Here is a 22,339-nt window from a genome sequence, read left to right as displayed (position 1 = left end):
ATGTCTGTGCTCCTTAGAGAGCACCAGGGTGCTCCAAGCCCACTTTTCACACCCTGTCTCAGGAGACAGTTTCTCGTCACCTCCTGCCCCAGTTCTGTTGAAGTATGAGGCTCCCTGCTATCCAATCTCCAAAAACTGGACCCAAGGTGGAGATCAAGGTGTTACAGAGTGCCTTACCAGCCATCTGACATTCCCTCCGGTCTGAGGAAAATTCTTCGTCCAGAGTTAAAAGTTCTTATCAGACTGCTGAAGGACTTGAGGACTTGTTTTCTTGGATTTGAGCCCCTCACAGCCTAGATCCTTGACCTATGGGGGTTATTACCCTGTGATAGCCCCACCAGATGGCCTTTGGCCCTACATGTGGCACACAGGCATGGCTTACAGACTATGGCTGCAGGACTATTCTTGCCAGGTTCAATGGGTATCACTGACCACTCCGGTGAGAGTGGCAACTTCAGGATACACACAGTCATGACCCCAGAACAGGAGGACATGGTCTTCTACACAGTCCAGACTCTCGTCTGAATCCTCTCATGTGCTGGCTTTAGGAAGGTCCTTGGCCAGGAGGGTGATGCCAGCTATCTTTCATCTGAAAGACCTACCTGGGATGGAGTGATAGTGACACCTTTAGAAAAGGACTGTGAGAAGAACACAGAAGAACCACCTCAAGGAGAAGAAGAGGACAGCGAGGAAACTCAGGAGTGAGCCACTTCTTGTCCTACCCCAGGAGAAGGCCTAAGGGGGCTGCTACTATTTTTATCTGGTGGCATTTCCATGGCAAAGGGAAGACAACAGGAAGCAAAATGAGCCCTAGAAGGAAGTGTCATTTCACTGGCCTTTGATATTGGCTTAGAAGCCAGAGGTATATTTGTAATGGTGCATAAAATAATGCCTGTTTTATAAACATTGACACCCTGTGTTACATGAAACATATTTTCATTCTGATATTCTCAAATGCATTTGAGGTATAAGGTGTTTTTCTTGGAATATTTTTCATTTTATTACACAAAAAGGCACAGATCATTTTTATCATTAATTTAATGACTAGCTCTATTGACATTATAATTACTTAAGTTCAACTAAATTTGGATACATTCTAGAGTTTGGGCTGCCGATAATTTTTTATGATCATCTGTTTTTCCCATAAAACATAACAACATCTCTGCAATTGCAGAGAAATCACAGAGATTTCCCATGTAGCTCCACAGACAAAGTTTCTTCTCCATCTTCCATCAGTATTTATCCTGTGTCTTCTTAACATCTTATGTCTTTTGTCAAGTTAATGAACCAATATCGATATGCTATTATGAACTAAAATCTATATCGTATTTGCCTCCCTTCATCTGAGGACATATTTCCCACCCAACATTTAAGATTTCCTCCTGTAGCCAAGAGTTTCTAGATGTGCCTTTGTTTTTCTGACCCACTGAGTAAGTGAGGTTGTGGAGGGGAAAGGCCTTTATCATGCCAGATAACCGCTTCATTAGCAATGGCCTCAACAGTGTCTTGATAAACATGCCAGCATAAGGAGTGACCAGAAAACTTTTCTTTTAAGTCACCACAGGGGCTCTAGTCAACAATCAGGATTATTTTGTACTTCTTTTAGAACTTTACCTCTATATATGCTCCACTCAAAATGAGTTAAAGGAGGTTTAAGATGAGGCATGGAGCAAAGCCGTAAGGGGGGAGGTCTTCCTGTCAAATTACACATTACCCCCTTAAAACCTTTCATGGAGAATAATGTAGTAAGGGTAGCAACTGAGGTGGAATTATATTGCAAACCTCATGCTTGATATGAGAGAGTTAAGCACTGTTCCACAGCCCCAAGGCAAACAGGGTAGCCTTGAGCATAAGTGGAATAATTGAAAACTACCCCCCCAACCTTCATCCTCAGGATGCGGTGACTGATATGAAATGGAGGTGGCATCCATTTTGAATCATTAGTATAGAGTTACTGATACAAAGAAGGGCCAAAAGGCATTGATTACAAACTTGCTTTTCCCAGAAAACTGAAGCAGTGTTTTTAGTTTCCAGTCACATTTGTACAAAATTGTAATGTTCTTTTTAAAGAAGTTCAACATGCAACCATAACACTAACCCTAACCTTAACCCTAGCTGTAAACCATAACACAATCTTAGCCAGGCTGAAAACTCTAACCTTAACCCCATTCCTACCCTGAAACCCTAATCCTAACGTTAACACGAAACCTTAACCTTAACCCTATCTCTACCTCAAAGGCCGAACCCTATATTTAAGACTAGCCCAGAAGTACATTGAACATATGCTTGCTTTACTCAGAAAGTTAAACAGTGTTTCCAGTTTCTTGTGACTCGCACATAAGGAACAGTATCTACTTTCATAAAGAAGTCGAAAATGCAAATATTTAGACTGACTTACACAATAAAGCGAGAAATTGCATTGATAACACAGTTGAATTTCTCTGAGAAATGAAGTAGTGTGTAGACTTTAACAGAAAACATGAATAAGATACAGTAAGTTCTTACATAAATAACTTCCAAAGGTAAATATTTACAGTGACATACACAAAGAAGTGACAATGTTAGTTAATTACACACTTGCTTTTCTCTGAGAACTGAGGGAATGTGTAGAGTTTCCTAGAAAGCAACACAAAGTTATGAAAGTTATATCATAAAGATATTCCAAGGATATATATTTAAAATCCCACAAAGAATGGGAAAAGTGCATTCCTAAAAAGTGGCTTTCCAGGACAAATAAAGCAGTGTATATAGATTCCGGTCACATTCATACAACAACATAATGTTTTTTCTAAAGAAGTTCCATAAGCAACCCTAACCCTAACACCAGTTCAAATCCATAAGCCTAACCGAAGACCTGCCAAAAACCCTTACCCTAACCCTATCAGTACACTGAAACCCTAACCCTAACTCTTTTTTTTTTTTTTTTTTTTTTTTTTTTTTTTTTTTTTTTGAGACAGAGTCTCACTTTGTTGCCCAGGCTAGAGTGAGTGCCGTGGCGTCAGCCTAGCTCACAGCAACCTCAAACTCCTGGGCTCAAGCGATCCTTCTGTCTCAGCCTCCCAAGTAGCTGGGACTACAGGCATGCGCCACCATGCCCGGCTAATTTTTTCTATATATATTAGTTGGCCAATTAGTTTCTTTCTATTTATAGTAGAGACGGGGTCTCGCTCTTGCTCAGGCTGGTTTCGAACTCCTGACCTCGAGCAATCCGCCCGCCTCGGCCTCCCAGAGAGCTAGGATTACAGGCGTGAGCCACCGCGCCCGGCCCTAACCCTAACTCTTGCACGAAACCCTAACCCTAAAACGAAGGTGTAATCATAACCCTAAACCTAATACTATCCTAGAAGGACATTAAATATATGCTTGCTTTTCTCTGAAAGATAATAGTGTTTCTAGTTTCCTGCGAATCACACAAACAGTATCTACATTCATAAAGAAGTTCCAAATAAAAACATTTAGAGTGACTTACACAAAGAAGCAAGAAATTGCATTGATAACAGATGCATTTCTCTGAGTAATGAAGCAGTGTGTAGAGTTTCATACAAAACACACATAATGCACAACGAGTTACTACATAAATAACTTCCAAAGGTAAATATTTACAGTGACGTTCACAAAGTAGCGACAATGTATGTAAATTGCAATCTTGCTTTTCTGTAAGAACTAAAGCAGCGTTTCATAGAAAACAAGCATGAGTTAGAATAAGTTATATAATAAAGATATTCCAGGGATACATAAGGACAGTTACTCAAAGAAGTGATGACGTGCGTTGATTACAGACTTACTTTTTCCTAACAACTGAAGCAGTGTTTATAGTTTCCAGTCACATTTGTACAACTAACATAAAGTTCTTTCTACAGAAGTTCCATATGAAACCCTAACCACAACTATAACACTAAAATTAGCTATAAACGATAACCCTAACTCAGCTCAAAACCCTAACCCTATTCCTACCCTGAAACCCTAACCCTAACCCTAAAATGAAACCTTAAACCTAACCCTAACCTGAAGCTGAAACCCTAACCCCAGCAATAACGCTAGCCTAGAAGTACATTAAATATATGCTTGCTTTTCTCTGAAAGTTAAACAGTGTTTCTAGTTTCCTGTGAATCGCACATAGCAAACTGTATCTGCTGTCATAAAGAAGTTCCAAATGGAGAGATTTAAGGTGACTTACAAAAGACGTGAGAAATTGCATTGAAAACACAGTTGCTTTTCTCTGAGAAATGAAGCAGTATGTAGAGTTTCATAGAAAACATGCATAAGATACAATAAGTTCTCACATAAAAACTTCCATAGGTAAATATTAGCAGTGACACAAAAAGAAGTGACAATCAACGTTATTACACACTTGCTCTTCTCTAGAACTGATGCAATGTATAGAGATTACTAGAAAACAACCCAAGTTACATTAAGTTACATAATAAGGACATTCCAAGGATATATATTTAGAGATACTTACACAAAGAAGGGATGAAGTGCATACCTTACAAAGTTGCTTTTCCAGGACAACTGAAGCAGTGTTTATAGTTTCCAGTCATATTCATACAACAACATTATGTTCTTTCTCAAGAAGTTCCATATGCAACCCTAACCCTAACCATAGCTCAAATCCATAACCCTAACCCAAGACCTGCCAAAAACCCTAACCCTAACCCTGGCCTGAAACCATAACCCTAACATGAAACACTAACTCTAACCCTAACTCTTGCACGTAACCATAACCCTAACCCGAAGTTGAAACCGTAACCCTAATCCTAACACTATCCTAGAAGTAAATTGAATATACGCTTGCTTTTCTCTGAAAGTTAAACAATGTTTCTAGTTTCCTGTGAATCGCACATCAGGAACAGTATCTACTTTCATAAAGAAGTTCCAAATGCAAACATTTAGAGTGACTTACACAAAGAAGCAAGAAATTGCATTGATAACACAGTTGCTTTTCTCTGAGAAATGAAGCAGTGTGTAGAGTTTCATAGAAAACACACAAAAAGTACAATAAGTTCTTACATAAATAACTTTCAAAGGTAAATATTAAAAGGGACTTACACAAAGAAGAGACAATGTGCTTGAATTACAAACTTGCTTTACTCTGAGAACTCAAGCAATGTGTAGAGTTTCATAAAAAACAACCCAAAGTTACAATGAGTTATAAAGATATTCCAAAGATACATTATTAGAGTTACTTATACAAAGTGACGAATGCATTGATTACAAACTTGCATTTCCCAGACAGCTGAAGCAGTGTTTATAGTTTCCAGTCAAATTTGTACAACACACATAATGTTCTTTCTCAAGAAGTTCCATATGCAACCCTAACCCTAAACCTAGCCCTGCCAAAAACCCTAACCCTAACCCTATCCCTACCCCGAAACCCTAACAATAACCCTAACATGAAACCCTAACAACACAAAATCCTAACCCTAACCCAAAGCCAAAACCATAACCCTAACCCTAACACTATCCTAGAAGTACATTGAATGTATGCTTGCATTTCTCTGAGAGATAAACAGTGTTCGAGGGGCACTTTCGTCCCCAGTTTCTCTAGGCTGGCCCCCAGCAGCTGTGCATGTCTTAGGTTGTTCCTCCCTGAGGAATCTTATCCGTCATTGACTAACCAGCCATCTTATGGGGCTTAGCAGCAATCCTAGGAATAATGTCTTTATCATGTGGCCTCCAGGCCCCCACTGCCATGGGGCTGGGCAGCTCTTGCCTTAGTGCAGAAACTCAGATCCTTTATTATGCCTCTAGGCAGCAACCTTGTTTGTCACAAGGACCCTGTCCGGAACACATTACTCTCAAAGGCTCTGGGCAGAGTATGTACATTGCTCACTAAATTTAATTCTTAAACCAGGAAAATATGTCAGTTCCCAACAGTACAGTCATTTGGAAGACAATGTAGGAGACAAGAATATGCCACTCCAAAATATCACCATAGAATACCACAATATAACACCCCAAAATACACCTCTATTTATTTATTTTTGAGACAGGGTCTTGTACTATCACCCAGGCTGGAATGCAGTGGCATGATCACAGCTCACTATAATCTCAAATTTGCCCACTCAAGCAATCTTTAGCCTACCTAGTATCTGGGACTACAGGCACATATCTAAATGGATATGGATCCAGCTTTCTATGGATCAGGAGTAAAAAAAAAAAAAAAAAACAAACATGTTCAGTTAATTATGATGGGGAAAAGTGTAAGGCTTGCCAGGAAATTTCTGAAAAGGAAAAGTGATGAGGGAGAACTTGTCAGATTTTGAATCTGTTAAAATAAATAATATAGATAGTAAACAAAACCATGATGACTTAAGATAGCACTTACTGAGTATTGACTCTAATTATTCCAATTGCATGAAGAAAGAGGTCCAAAGAGGAGAGAAGCAATAGAGATGGTCAGTAAGTAACTTATCCAAGGTCACATTGCTATGAATCAAGTAACTGAACTGGGAGCTCATTCCATGTAGCATGGTCCAGAAGGCAATAGAACATCTAGAAATAGTGATTAAAGATGCCTTAGAGCAGCATCTAACATCCCATCACAGAGAGTGGAAAGGAGAGACAACTATATCTCCAATAGGCATTGATTGTTACATTTTGGCACTGCCTTCTATTGGAAATATCTAGCCTTAAAAGATCTAGCCATAGGCCAGGCGCAGTGGCTCATGCCTGTAATCCTAGCACTCTGGGAGGCCGAGGCGGGCGGATTGCTCAAGGTCAGGAGTTCGAAACCAGCCCGAGCGAGACCCTGTCTCTACCAAAAATAGAAATAAATTAATTGACCAACTAAAATATATATACAAAAAATTAGCCGGGCATGGTGGCGCATGCCTGTAGTCCCAGCTACTTGGGAGGCTGAGGCAGTAGGATCGCTGAGCCCCAGAGTTTGAGGTTGCTGTGAGCCAGGCTGATGCCACGGCACTCACTCTAGCCTGGGCAACAAAGTGAGACTCTGTCTCAAAAAAAAAGATCTAGCCATTAAAAGTGGAGCTTATAAATTTGTCTTGATTTAAAACACCTAGAATTTAAACTTCAGCAGCATATTTTGTGCACAGCAGAACAAAATTGTAATGATGCAGAGAAGATTAGCATGGCCCCTGCACAAGGATGACATACAAATTAGTAAAGCATTCTATATTTTTTAAAAGGTAGACTTTTAAGTCTAATGGTTAAGGTGGGCCACTTTGGAAAGTGTTTTAAAATTTGCTCACAGGCTGCTTGGAAGGCTCAAATAAAACAATATTGGTAATCAATAGCCTCTTACTTGGGACATATTGAGTGTTCAGCAAATAGCAGCGAAAAGTAACTGATTTTATAACAATGAATATAATCATAAAATTTGTTGAATTCAGTCAGGCTCAGTGGCACCAAGTAGCTATAGTTCCAGCTACTTGGAAGGCTGTCGCAGAAAGATCACTTGAACCCAGGAGTTCAAGGGCTGTGTGGGAAATACAGCAAGAACCTCGTCTCTAAAAAAATAAAAACACATAAAATAAAAAATTGTTGAATTCATTTAAGTTCATTTATGTAGGAACTTTGACATTTTAGATTCCACTGAGTTTTTAAATTCATTGGTGCGATCAGGAGTATTGCTCTCTTCTCTTCTATGTCTAGGACACACCCTAGTGTATCCTACAGAAACAGCCTGTGACTGCATGGAGAGTTTGCTGCAGGCGACCTCTAATTTCTGGTCTGCTCTCCACCTAGGTCAGAGTGGCTGAGGCCTCAATACACTTGGGCAGTCAGGACTGCTTCCCCATCCCTGCTGTCCTGTTTTCTCTTTCCACTCGTTGAAAAGTAGTTTAAAAATAGAAAACCACAAATTTATATTTTATAAAAATTACAAAATGTAGATAAACAAAAACATGAACATTAAAGTGTCTATAAATGTACTAAAACAAAATAATGATTCCATCACCCACAGGGGCAACCAGGGTTTAACAATGTTGCATACATCATTTTATCTCTACTTCCAAATGGACTCGTATCACTCAAACTGTCCTACAACACAGCGACCTCCAACCTTTTTGGCACGGGGGCCGGTTTCATGGAAGACAATTTTTCCACGGATGGGGTGGGGGCTAAGCAGAGCTCAAGCGATGATGCAAGCGATAGGGGACGGCTGTCCCCTATCGCAAGCGATGCTCGCCCACCGCTCACCTCCTGGGCACGCCTCCCGCCCCTTCCTAGGTTTCACGGAAGACAGTTTTTCCAGACAGGGTCGGAGGGGGCGAGCAGCGGAGCTCTGAGGCCCGGTCCCTACAGGCTGCGGACCAGCGCCGGCCAGTGGCGGGGTCTCGGGGCCGCAGTGAAACAGGCCATTTTGCTGTGCAACGTGTCATTACCACGAGCCGGTCAGGAAGCGTGCGTCCTCGGCACCAGCACGCGTCACCTTCCAAGAGCCCATGCTCGGTCCGAATTACGATTTACTTAGCAAACACTCTACCAGACATTTGAGTTCTGTAGATTTTTACTGGAACAAACACTAAAATGTTTACCTTTCGGCCCAAGTCCTCTGCATGAGCTCATGCATAAGCCACGACGTCAGAGAATTGCTTTCTTTCCAGTGAGACCTCGGCCACCCTGTGAAAGCCAACCCCAGCCCTCTCGCCCTTGCGCTCCCGGGCGCCTGCTGTGTGGGCGCCACGTGGGACCGAGGCCAGGCTGAGGGGGAGCAGGGAGGGTGCCCCGGGCCCCGTCCACTCTGGATCCGGCGGGCGGACGCCAGGCAGTGCCCTGCGCACTGCGCCCAGACGTACAGGCCCGCGCCCTGATGTACAGGCCCGCGCCCTGGGGTACAAGCCCGCGCCCCGCGCCCCAATGTACAGGCCCGCGCTCAGCGCCCAGATGTGCAGGCCGGCACCCCGAGCTCCAGGCTACCGCGTGGTCCCGGCGCCGCCTGCAGGCCAGCCGGCCCTTCCCGCTCCGACCTCTGAACTTAGGGGCCGGCGCGCTCACACCTCACGGTGGTTGGGGTCCAATCCACTCCTGGCCAGGCCTAGGCCCTTTCTGCCTCTCTCCCAAGGGAATCTGTTTAGCAGCTCAGCCCCCTTGAACTGGGCCACAGGAGGACACAAAGTAAGGTCCCGGCCCCCACGGTAGGGCTGCTGGCAGTTCTCCAAGGGCTTGGGGGTTTTCCTGAGGTAGGAAATGAAGGGGACTGGTTTTTTTAGCGCCCCCCCCACCACCACACACATCCCAAGGGACCGACCTACACTCTCTCCCCTCCCCCATGCGCTGTGCCCAAGCCCTGGCCCAGGTTTATAAGTGGCAGCCCATGGGGCAGCGTAGCAGCTGAAAGCTGTTCTGCCAGAAAGACCCAGGTGGCAAAGGGCGAGGGCACATGCACAGTCAGCCCGCAGGGGGGTGGGGGATGGACCAGGCTAGGGGTTTCCTCTTGGGCGGGGAGCTCGTACCCCACACCCAGGCTGCAGGCAATCCCGTGGCCCACCAGGGTCCCTGTGATGGGGGGGGGCGGGTTACCTGGGGTGTGCTAGAAGTGGGGGTTGCCGTGGCAAGGGGGCTCCTGTAGAAGGGCAGTGGTGGGGCTGGACAGTTTGGTAGGTGTAGCCAGACAGGGTCGGCAGAAGCAAGGCGGATGGGCCCGGGCGATGAGCAGGAGGGGAGCACCAAGGCCCCGGGTGTGCTGGGCCCTGAGGCCGCGGGGACGGCAGCCAGCCCTGAGCATGACCCTCTTTTGGGCTGACGGGAATCGGGAATCGGTCCCGCTTGGGGAAGGCCCTAGCGTCCAGCTCCCAGACAGGTCTGGGAGGCAGGTGGGGCGAGGCCCGCGCCTCTGGCGCCCTGTGGTGCAGCTGGACAGTGCTGTGCCTGTGGTTTGGGGCAAAGGGTGCTTGGCGGCCTGTGGGGGCGCATTGTGTGTAGGGGCAGCCTGCCCCGCCCAACACCCTTGTCCCGCAGAGCCCCTGGGCCTTGGGCCGAAGACGCGATGCCCAGGGTTAGCGCTGGCGCAGGGCTGTTGGCGGGACTAGGAGCAGGGACTCCTAGCAGGAGCAGCAAGGCCTCTTGAGGCTGTCAGGGGCACCCTCTGCCCTCTATGGCTATACTACCCGGGTTGGGCCTGGTTAGTACTTGCATGGGAGACCGCCTGGAAATCTGGGATGTTGTAAGCTTTTGCCTCCCTCTGCCGCCTTCTTGGGAGGGCACAGGGAGGCCATGCTCTGTAACAGTCCACATGCCTCCTCCCCACTGACCTTACATGCCCATTTATAGGAGGCCTCACTTTTAAACTCCAGTCATGTGGAAATCCAACTACATAGGCCACGTGGAGGCAGGTGGCCTGTTTTGGAGACACCATGTCCCCTATGCCCAGCACTGAGCCTGGTATGGGAGAAGCTGGCAATCATAAGTTAATACACCCCTATTATCACCGCCCTGGCACTCCCCACCTCCTGTCCTGGAAGTCCTTTAGGCCTCCTCCTGCCACACCCCCTGACCTTCTCAGGTGTGGCTCACATGTCCCCATCCCAGTCATGGCCTGGGGTCCTGTCCCAGACCGCCCTGCCTCTCCCACGCGGGCCCCCCTCATGCTTCCAACCTGCTGGGCTTTTCTCCCCTCCGTCCTCACTGCCTAACACCCAGATCGTGCCCTTACGTGTTTGTCCCCTGCCTGCCCCACCCCATGGATGCTCTTGAATGTCCTATGTCCTGCACCTAGAATGGGGTCTGGAACTCGCAGGCCCTGGATGAATGTCACAGATGGTACAGACAGCGCTCTGGCCTCTTCTCAGCGGGTACTTCTCTTCCAGGAGGGGGTGGCTGGGCCGGAGTTTTTTTTTTTTTTTTTTACAATACAAACTTTTTTTTAACAATATAAACTTTTTTTTTTTGAGACAGAGTCTTGCTTTGTCGCCCAGGCTAGAGTGAGTGTCGTGGCATCTGCCTAGCTCACAGCAACCTCAAACTCCTGGGCTCAAGCAATTCTGCTGCCTCAGCCTCCCAAGTAGCTGGGACTACAGGCATGCGCCACCATGCCCGGCTAATTTTTTCTATATGTATTAGTTGGCCAATTAATTTCTTTCTATTTATAGTAGAGACGGGGTCTCGCTCTTGCTCAGGCTGGTTTCGAACTCCTGACCTCCAGCGATCCGCCCGCCTCGGCCTCCCAGAGAGCTAGGATCACAGGCGTGAGCCACCTCGCCTGGCCTCAATATAAACTTTTTATCTTGACTGCCAGAGATGCTCCTTTATGATGATTTCCAGTAACCAAATTGTTGGGGAAAACACACAGCGGCCTTCATTTCTTCAGGGGCTGGTAAGCAGAGGCATTGGGATCCAGTCCACAGGGGTTGGTCTCCACAAATTTGGAAGAGTCCCGGTACCCCCAGGCTGCTCCGGGCCCCGTACGGGGAGGATGCTGCTGCCTTCATCAGCCATGCTGGTCTCCTCTGTGCGCCAGCATTTCCCTGCAGGACCTCAGGGCCTTAATGGGACTGCCCTTGCAACTTCAAAGGCTCTTCCCCGAACCCCCTCATCCCACTCTCTCCAGGGGGCATACCTTTCTAACAACTGCTTCGCCAGGATCATCTGGGGTCTGGCTCGCCTACTCTGCGTTGTTCACTCTGTCCATCAGTCATTCAACAGGTGTCAACTGAGCAGCTACTGCATGCCTGGCTCAGTACTGGAGCTGGGAACAAGACAGGCCATGCTCCATCCCCAGGGAGCTGCACCTGAGCAGCTCTGCTGCCTCTCCCCTCCACATTCATCTGCCCCTACCAGGTAGGACCCTCAGCCACTGCTCCAGAGCCCTCAGACAGGGGCTGCTGCTGCTGTGGCCAATGAGGCACTGGTGGGAGCATGAGGAAGGGGACACTATCTGGGGGTAGCAGCAGAGACAGTGACCTCAGTGAACCAGGGGCTCCTGGGTCCTGCAGGCAGTGATCCCCAACCTTTTTGGCACCAGGGACCCTTTTCTTGAAAGACAATTTTTCTACAGACTGTGGGGGTGGGTGATTCAAGAGCATTACATTTATTGTGCACTTTATTTCTATTATAATTATGTTGTAGTATATAATGAAATAAGTATATGACTAGGTTGGGAGCTAGGGATGGAGGCAGGGGAGGAGGCAGATGGAGCTGCAGCCTACCAGAGTGTATCTGGGTGGAAGCAGAGCAGAGGTTGGCTGGGGTTAAAGCCACATGATCTCACTTATGTTAGAATTTTAAAGCAACAAACCTTTTTAGGTGATGTGTGTATGTGTGCATGGGCATTATTGTCACAAATGTTCAGAAAAGGTCCAAAATGCAAATGCCCAACTGACAATTCTAAGGAAAGAAAGTGGAAGAGAATGCCCACGTTTTCCTTTATAAACTGTGTACCTTTTGAATTTTCTTTGCAATGGTCATTTGTTACTGTAAATAGGGAGAGTCTCTAGAGAATATAGGAATTCAATCAACCTGTTCTGTAGCCTTAGTTTAAGAGGCCTGTGGCTAATCAGCTGACTAAAACTAGCCCCAGACAGACCCTGGCAGCCTATACATGAACTCAAGTGAACTTTCCTCCTTATGCTAAAGTCTCCACCCGGGTAATAGCTATAGTTTCGTTACCATAACATGTGACCGTGTGTGTATATGACAACTAATCACATGTGTAAGGGAAACTATACCCCTACATGCAGTAACACATCTTTTTCTTTCTTTACTACCCCATAAAACCCCAATACCACTTTCCCTCGTAGAGATACTGCTTTAAAAATATTTCCAGTACTCTCCTCACTTGCTGTGATTAAAACTCCTACTGACCAAGATCCCCATGTTCTCACTGAGAGTCATTTGTGGCCAGGCAAGGTGGCTCACATCTGTAATCCTAGCACTGTGGGAGGCTGAGGCAGAAGTATTCCTATAGGCCAGGAGTTGGAGACCAGCCTGAGCAAGAGTGAGACCCTGTCCCTACAAAAAATATAAAACTTAGCCAGTCTACTGGGGAGGCTGAGGCAGGAGGATCCCTTGAGCCCAGGAGTTTGAGGCTGCAGTTAGCTGCACTCTAGGTTGGGCATGAGTGAGACTCTGTCTCAAAACAAACAAAAAACACGAGAGAGAGAGAAAGGAGAGAGAGAAAGGAGAGAGAGAGAGAGAGAGAGAGAGAGAGAGAGAGAGAGAGAGAGAGAGAGAGAGAGAGAGTCGTTTGTTACTTGCCGGCCAAATGAAACTGGATCTTTCAGGTAACATTACTATTGCAATTTCCAAAAATAAAATATTGTTTCAGTGCCAATGCATGCTTTTCCTACCCACTCAAGGCTCCTCACCTCCTGAGGAGATGACAGATGGAAGGGAAGGCATTCTGGGTAGCAGGAATACCACTGTGGCTAGGGCGACCTTTCAGGGCCTTTGGCCGGGTAAGGGCCTAGATTTTAATCCCGGTTGGGTAAGGGTATGCGGGGAACGCCCCCTCCACCTCAATGTACTGACGGACGCGGGCGCAGGTGCAGTGGAAACAGAGAACAGACCCAGACCTAGGCTAACGAAATCAAAGACTGCCCTGAGGATGTGAGACAGCTTGGGGGCGCTGAGTGGGAAAGCGGACAGCATCTGCACACAGAACTAGTGACCCCTGCAGGTCTAGGAGGAGCCCAAACCTAGCTGGTCTCTCCAGGCCACTAGCTTGTCAAATCTGCACATCAGACCCTACACCCATTCTGGAGCAAGGTCCTGAGAGCCGAACTAAAGGCGGAATCGCTTCCGGGGCAAGCCCCGCCTCCGCTGGACTCCACGTCCCAGCAGCCCCCCTTGCCGCCTTTTCCCACGGACTCGCCAGGACTCCTGAGAAGACGAGCGGCGCACCCTATCCCCGGCCTTCTAGATGCCTCTGGCCGCCCTGCGTCCAGACTCACCGTCCTACGTGACCTCCGGACCTACGTGAACGGTTTGCACCGCGCGGGAACGACGGCCGACCACCAGAGGACCCGGAGCTTGCGGCCACCTTGCCAGCTACCTTCGGCACCTTGCTCTCGAGACTCCAGCCTCTCATGCGCCACCCGCACCCCCATCCAATATTTGGGGCGGGGGACGGAGCCAGGTGCCTGTTTCCACAGCAACAGAATGTAACGCTAGCGCGGGAGTGGAAGGCGCCCTGGACAGTCTCTGCGCAAGGCCCCTGGGAAATGTAGTTCCGGTTGGTGCGGGAGGCCTTGCCCGCAGGGTTCGATACTACGCTTCCCAGGAGACAGTGGGTCCTGCGCCCGGAGCTGGAGTCGCGGCCCGGCTGCTCAGAGATGTAGCTCTTAAGGGGTTTGCGACAGGAGGCTGGTTGAGTGAATCCAGGGCATCCCACCACGCATTTCTTAAGGGCCAGTGACTGACCTCGAAAGAGCCCTGGAGCCACAGGCCCATGCGTGTGTCGTCACCATGCACTGCCGGCATGACCTCGAGTCCTGTCGCTTCCTCACCCTATGCTAGCACACAGCGGCTGTACACAGTAGCTGCTCGTTGTCCCTCCCTCCCCAACCGTTTGGGACTTAGCTGGCTCCCTCCTCCCCACACACTTGGATTTGGCCTTAACAGTGCCCGCCTGGTCACCTTCCTCCTTCATGTACTGTACCTCGCTCACTCCAGTGGGTGGCCTCCGCCAATACTGGGGCCACTCCTCTCTTCCACACTGGCTGCCCTCAAGCTCCTCTCTGACTCCTGACATTTTGAAATAAGCGAGGTTTCCGGTTGATTGTCGGAAGTGTCCTGGAAGGCTGGACACCACCTCAAGAAAGTCTATCATGTCCTGTCCTCTGCCCCAGGCTAAATGGAGTCCCTCCTAAGTCCTCATCATAACCCTTGTCACAAAGACTGTAACAACTTCTGGTCTGGCAGCTCCTGAAGCCAGTCTCATTCACCCTTGGTCTCCCCAGACCTAGCACATTACAAGTGCTCAAAATTTGTGCAATGAATTAATCCAGTCACCAGGGTCCTAAGGAAAGCTGCTCCCCTTCTTCTACATCCCCTTTTCCAGGAGAGCAATGGAGAAGCCTCATCTGACCTTTCCCCCAGTAAGTCTGGGCCCCCTAACCCTTTCCTGACCACCAGTCCCTGTGACATGTTGATAGCAGGCCCATCACTGCACTGTGGGGTTAGCCAAGATAGTAGTGGCAGGAATCCTTTCTCCTGCCTTTATTTCTTGGCTCACAGACATACATGTGCAGGTACCTGTGTTGAAAAAAGTCCTTTAAGCCAGACTTCACTGTCTAAACCCCTGTGGCTCATCCAGCTGGAACACAAACATCTTCCCTCACTGAATATCTGTGTTTTGGTGGTCCGTCTGATGTCTCACTTTTTTTTTTTTTTTGAGACAGAGTCTCACTTTGTTGCCCAGGCTACAGTGAATGCCATGGCGTCAGCCTAGCTCACAGCAACCTCAAACTCCTGGGCTCAAGTGATCCTGCTGCCTCAGCCTCCCAAGTAGCTGGGACTACAGGCATGTGCCACCATGCCCAGCTAATTATATATATAGATATATATTAGTTGGCCAATTAATTTCTATTTTTATAGTAGAGACGGGGTCTCGCTCTTGCTCAGGCTGGTTTTGAACTCCTGACCTCGAGCAATCTGCCCGCCTCGGCCTCCCAGAGTGCTAGGATTACAGGCGTGAGCCACCACACCTGGCCTGTCTGGTGTCTCTGTTGAGTCTAGCATATACCCCAGGGTTCCTGTTGTTACAGTTTGGGGGCAAAAGAACAAGCTGGAATGAGAGGAAATGTCCAGACTGTCCAGGGGGCCCATTCATTGGAGCCAGATCTCTGCATCTAGACCTTGGGAAGAGGTGGGACTGTGGCCAGTACACGAGGAGCTGACCCTGAGGTGGCAATTGAATCCTTGGAATGGGATTTTCCATGGAGTATTAGACCCAGGAGACCATTAGTATCACAAAAAGGCCATGTGTGGCGGCTCATACCTACAATCCTAGCACTCTGGGAGGCCAAGTGGGAGGATCACTTGAGCTCAAGAGCAATACCCCATGTGTACTAAAAATAGAAAAATTAGCTGGGCATCATGGCGTGCACCTGTAGTCCCAGCTATTCAGGAGGCTGAGGCAGGAGGATCACTTAAGCCCAGGAGTTTGAGGTTGCTGTGAGATAGGCTGACGCCATGGCACTCTAGCCTGGGCAACAGAGCAAGATGCTGTCTCACAAAAAAAAAAAAAAAAAAAAAAAAAAAAAATCACAAAAGGCTCTGCTGCAGACAGCAGAGAGAAACCAAGACAGACATGTCACATAAGCCCAGAAAACAAAACATCACCAAATCAAGGAAATGGTCCCTGGTATCAAAGGCCACAGTGGGGTGAGGCCAGGGTTCAACACATGCCCATTGGTGCCCAAAGACCTCAGACAACAGAAGCATGGAAACCAGAGTTGGCAGGATGGTGTGGAAAGTGAGCAGGGATATGCCGAGCACAGGAAACCTCCATCTAAAGTTTGCTGGTTAGTGTCACAATGGAGCAGGGAGTGATCTCTCCCTGCTCCATTGTGACACTTGTGATTAGCCCCTTACCTCACACCCCTCAAGGAAGGCTGCCCCGGGTAATGCTGCATCTTCATCTTGGGTGAGTACTCCTGAGCCCTGCAGCTCACCGACTGATCAGGAAGCACTGCCTTTCCATTCCCCAAGCCTAGCCCTATGTGTTAAGTCACTGCAGAAACACAGGACAGGAGACATGAGAACCATGGGGGAAAGAGGCAGTGTCTGCCCTCCAGAAACAAAACACCACCAGGCAGAGTTCATCTGAGGTCAGGCCCAAGGCCAAAATCATGCAGAACAGCTGCAGAAGTCTCTCCTTTCAGACCTGTGCCCTGGGCCACTCGCCTACCCTCTGTAGAACCTTCTTGGGGTGAATGCAGGCTTCCTGCCAACTCCCTTGTCACCACTGCCGCAGGGCTTTCTACGGATATTATCGCCTGAGCCTGCTACCTCCTGTCTCGGTGCAGCTTCTGGAGGTGGGTGAGGGCACTGTGGATACCCCGGGACACCCACAGACTGCGCTCCCAGTTGGGGTCATTTTCTACAAGGACTCAGAGGCCAGCAGCAAAGTGGGATAGGGCCTGAGCCAGGTACTCATGGCTCAGCAACCCCTCACTGGCTTCCTCAGTCCCCATACCCTCTGTGGTCTCCATGAACTCTGGCTTTGCTCTCTTGGAGGCCAGGCCTTTTGCTACTGCCCAGGATTGCCCAGAGCTGCTGGCAGCCCCATCCTCTGTGTCCTGGGAGACATGGCAGGGTGAGGGATTTCCATGGGCCTGCAGCAGGTGAGCAACTTCGGCTTCAGGTACATCCCCAAGACCCACATTGCTGGCTAGTGCCAGCTGCTAGTGGAGCTGGGACACCTCATTAGGCTCCAGGGAACCTGCAGGCACACACTCAGGCCAGAGCCTCCTCCAGGCACTGTTCATGGTAGCAGGCTGCAGTTTAGCCCAGGCCTCTGCAGTGTTGTCCATGGCGGTCATCACAGTGTAGCCGCACCAGAATTCTCACACAGAGGGCCTGTCATCACCAGCCATCTCTTGGACCAGCTGGCTAAGTGTGCAGCACAGGTAGTGGGCCTTGAAGGCAGCCATACACCCTGGTTCATGGGCTGGATCAGGGATGAGGTGTTCTTGGACAAGAACTCAACATGCACATGGGCCAAGAGGCCACCCAGCTGCGTATAGTGGCAGGGTGCACCATCTAAGATTAGCAGGGTGCGATGTGGGAGGCCATGGCAGGCACAATAGCTCTCCACAGCAGGGCAGAAGCAGCTGATGAACCACTCCTGAAACATGCTAGGAGCAGGCTGGGCTTGGAGCAGCCTTTGAGGGCACGAGGATTCTCAGAGGGGTACACCAGCAGTGGCTTTAGCTTGAAGTCACCAGCTGCACTGCCACCAAGCAACAGGGTCAGATGGTCCTTAGAGGCCTTGGGCCCAGGCCCAAGCCTGGCCACCACCTCCAGTGCCAGCATTGTGCGCTCAGGCAGCCACTTCCAGAATAGGCCCATCTCATCCACATTGAAGCCTTGCTGTGGTGAGTAGCAGCGCTCCTCCAGGACGGTGCAAAACACCAGGCGGTATCAGGCAGCAGCCTGGGTGTCGGCTATGGCCGGCTCATCTGTCAGCAGCAAATTGTGGTGTGCTTTGAAGCAGGCAAACCAGCCATTGCTGACACCAAAGGTCTCAGCCCGGGCACAATCACCCTGTTCTCACTGCAGCCGTGCATGGAGCTGGTGTGCTCTGTCCTGGATTAGCAGTGTGCCGACAGGCAGGTTCCGCTGCTTCTGCTCCTCGATCCACAGGTTCAACAGGCGCTCCATGCGGCCCATCACCACGCCTCGACAGCAAGTCAGCTGTGTGGTGCTGACCGGAGTGGCCACCTGGGAATTGACTTGGATCTTGTCCTTGTTGACACAGATTGAGGCAACAGTGGAGGTGGCCAGGCCCAGGGCCCGGGTGATCTGTGTCAGCTTCTCACCCTCTTTGAACCTCTGCAAGCACCTCTAGCTTCACATGCAGGGTGATGGATTTCCGGTCCCACTTGGCACTTCAGTGGAGGCCAATCTCACCTAGGGGTGCCTTCCTTGGCACCTGTGGGTGGGGGACTATCTTCATTCTGCCTCCCTGAGCCATGCCACTCAATAAGCTCTCTTCCCTCTGCCCAGTCCTGGCAGCTACCGCTATGCCCACAATAGCAGTCTCTTGCCTTCTCCTGCCACGCCTGCCTCTACCTGTAAGAGGAAGACACATAAACATTAATGTGTAAGCACATGCCTGGCTTCCCATGCTCTGACACAGAGCACTCAGCCCTGCTTCATCTCTCTGTGCCAACAAAAACACTGTATACTTCCCAGCCTTCATTGTATCTGGGGGACTATGTCACTCAGTCTGGCTTATGAGATCAAAAGAGAGGTCTACTGGGGTATTTTGCACTCCTCTTCCAGCGATGGGGGCTATAGGAACCTCTTGAAATCAACAAGGGGAAGCCAAGAGGCTCAAGACCCTGACCCACCTCCCAGACACAGATGAGTTGATAAGCTACCCACTTTTTTTTTTTTTTTTTTTTTTTTAGACAGAGTCTCGCTTTGTTGCCCAGGCTAGAGTGAGTGCCATGGCATCAGCCTAGCTCACAGCAACCTCAAACTCCTGGGCTCAAGCAATCCTGCTGCCTCAGCCTTCCAAGCAGCTGGGACTACAGGCATGCACCACTATGCCCAGCTAATTTTTTCTATATATATTAGTTGGCCAATTAATTTCTTTCTATTTATAGTAGAGATGGGGTCTCGCTCTTGCTCAGGCTAGTTTCGAACTCCTGACCTCGAGCAATCCACCCGCCTCAGCCTCCCAGAGTGCTAGGATGACAGGCATGAGCCACCGTGCCCGGCCGATAAGCTACCCACTTTCACACTTCTGAGAGATATCAAATGTCAGTGTGAGCCGGGCGCGGTGGCTCACACCTGTAATCCTAGCACTCTGGGAGGCTGAGGCGGGTGGATTGCTCGAGGTCAGGAGTTCGAAACCAGCCTGAGCAAGAGCGAGACCCCGTCTCTACTATAAATAGAAAGAAATTAATTGGCCAACTAATATATATATATAAAAAATTAGCCGGGCATGGTGGCGCATGCCTGTAGTCCCAGCTACTCGGGAGGCTGAGGCAGCAGGATTGCTTGAGCCCAGGAGTTTGAGGTTGCTGTGAGCTAGGCTGACGCCACGGCACTCACTCTAGCGTGGGCAACAAGCGAGACTCTGTCTCAAAAAAAAAAAAAAAAAAAAAAATGTCAGTGTGGGAGGCTGAATAAGGGTATTTATAGATGTCCACATCCTAACTACAGGAACCTATGAGTAAGTTACCTCACATGACAAAAAGAACTTTGTAAATTAATAATCTCAAGATGAGGAGATTATCCTGGGTTATTCAAGTGGCCCCTAAATATAATCACAAGAGTCCTTATAAGAGGAGGCAGAGAAGAATTTGACTCAGAAGAAGGCAATACGATCACTGAAGCCCAGAGCCTCCAGAAGGAACCAGCCTTGCTGTAACCTTGACTTTAGCCTAGTGAGACTTATTTCAGAGTCTGACTTCCAGGACTATAAGATAATAAATATGTTGTTTTAAGCCACTAAATTTGTAGTAATTCGTTATAGCAGTAACAGAAAACTAACACAGAAAATACCTAATTGGTGCCACCACTGTGGAATACTCAGGGACAGAGGACAGTAATCCTCCATATCACAACAATAATTCAGTAAAACCTTCGTCAGATCATGTCCCTCCTCTGCTTGAGCCCTCCAAGCCCTCCCAGCTCTCTCTGAGTAAAAGCCACAGTCCTCACCAGCTTCCCTGTGGGGTTCAAATACTCCTGCTCTCTTTCCCTTACTCCCGACCACATCCTCTAGGCAGAGCAAGGGTACTCAGAGCTTTGGTTCCTGCATTTCCTTTGCCCTAGAGCAGGTGCTCTGCCCCGTTTTCTGCATGGCTTGTTCTCTCACCTTCTGCAGGTCTCTGTTCAAATGTAACCTTATCAGAAAGGCCCTCTTCCCCTGTATTTGTGTGTCTGTCACACACTGCCTATGGGCAGAAGCTTTGTCTGCTGAACTCTCTATTTTGTTCCCAGGCCCAGGAACAGTGCCTGACACTTAGCAGGCACCCAACAATCACTTGTTGAATAAATCATTATTATTACTTCTGAAAAAGGGTCTGGCTCTGTTGCCCAGGCTGGAATGCTGTTGCATATCTCACTGTAATCTCAAACTCCTGGGCTCAAGCCATCCTCCTGCCTCAGCCTCCTCAGCAGCTTGAATTATGGGTGCACACCACTACCATGCCCAGCTAATTTTTAAAAATTTTTGGTAGTGATGGGGGTCTCACTATGTCATCCAGGCTCATCTCAAACTCCTGGCCTCAAGCAATTCTCCTGCCTCCACCTCCCAAACTGCTGGGAGTATATGTGTGAATAAATTAAATAAGTACAGTCGTAGGAGGCAGGCCTCTCACCTTGTCTGTCTTAACATTTTGAAACATACTAATGTAGCACATGATCAAAACAGAATTTTTTAAAGGAGTGCTTGTGAAATCAGGAAAAAAAAGGTCTGTGTTTATGGGATGGCTACCACACCTAGGATGAGTACCTCCATGGACCATGCACCTATCTTGAAACAAGGTTGCATAGCCCACAGAGCTCTAAGCTGGAAAGACAGAACGGCTGTGGGCATGAGGAAGGCTCCGACCTGGTCAGGGCCTTGAATTCTAAAACACTCACGCACCCATCCTTCTTTCCCCCCATTCATGCCGTCGCCTGATCTCCCATAATTTTAAATTAAATTTGCTGTGGCCTGTTTCTAGGACAGTGGATGAACACAGAACACAAAGAGACTCAAAAAGAAAGACACATACACACACAAAGATGGTACAAGACTGCAGTGCAGAACACACGAGTCGTTTTATTTTTATACCCCCAAAAATCAAAGTTAGTTCCTTATACGTGACCACCCAGGCATTGCAACAATGGCCATAAATTCTGGAGCACGTAGCCTAAGGACACAGATGTCCCCTGACTCAAGGTTTCCAGGCAGTTGCTCAAAGCATAGGTCTCAGGCTGAGATAAGCAAAGGTTAAGCAAGGCAGCCACAGGGGGCACTTTTTGTCCCCAGTTCCTCCAGGCTGCCCCCCCCCACCTGTCTTAGGTTGTTCCTCCTTGAGGAACCTTACCCATCATTGACTATCCAGCCATCTTACAGGGCCAAGCAACAATAATAGGAACAATGTGCTTATCCTGTGGCCTCCAGGCCCTTATTAACATGGGGCTGGGCAGCTCTTGCCTATTTGCAGAAACTCAGATCCTTTGTTATGCCTCAAGGCAGCAACCTTGTCTAGAGCACATTACTCTTAAATGTTCTGGGCAAGGCACCTACACTATTTACTAAATTTAACTCTAAGCTGGATAAATATTTTGTTAGTACCAAACATTAATTCATCCACATATTCACTTATTCCCTCCCTCACCCTCTGGACAGGCAGCCTCAAGCCCGCTCACCGCCCAAAGTCTGTGGGGAAGACAGGGATCGTCCCTCCAGACTACATTTCACAGATGCTTGAGATGGACAAAGAACTGAACAGTGCACACGTATGCGCTGTGAGACTGAAGAGGCCCGAGAGGGGGCCTTAGGACTGCAGGCGCTTGACCTACGCTGTCGAAGTCTTGGCGAACTCGCAAGCTCAAGCCTCCAGAGGAAAAAAGCCCTTGAACCGAGGAGTAGGGGACCACAACCGAGTTAGCACTTGCTGCATTAGGAACCAGGAGGCTGGCATCCCGCCCAGAGAGACTACATCTCCCAGACAGCCGTGGGGCCGCCGAAGGCTCCCACTGGCCC

The 22,339-nt window shown here is 48.6% G+C and overlaps 1 non-coding gene and 1 pseudogene across 1 annotated transcript; both read left to right on the top strand.

Annotated features, from left to right (window-relative positions):
• LOC109729940 (interleukin enhancer-binding factor 2 pseudogene) lies at nucleotides 1-705 on the top strand (annotated as a pseudogene).
• Nucleotides 706-7,041: 6,336 nt separating this feature from the next.
• On the top strand, nucleotides 7,042-7,145 carry LOC142861448 (U6 spliceosomal RNA). The gene has a single exon (XR_012912678.1). It is a non-coding gene; the product is annotated as a U6 spliceosomal RNA (small nuclear RNA).
• The last annotated feature ends 15,194 nt before the right edge of the window (nucleotides 7,146-22,339 follow it).

The sequence above is a fragment of the Microcebus murinus genome, chromosome 16 (assembly GCF_040939455.1).
Source record: "Microcebus murinus isolate Inina chromosome 16, M.murinus_Inina_mat1.0, whole genome shotgun sequence".
Lineage (NCBI taxonomy): Eukaryota > Metazoa > Chordata > Mammalia > Primates > Cheirogaleidae > Microcebus > Microcebus murinus.
The sequence above is the reverse complement of the archived record's forward strand: the minus strand, read 5'-3'. Positions and strand labels throughout refer to the sequence as shown.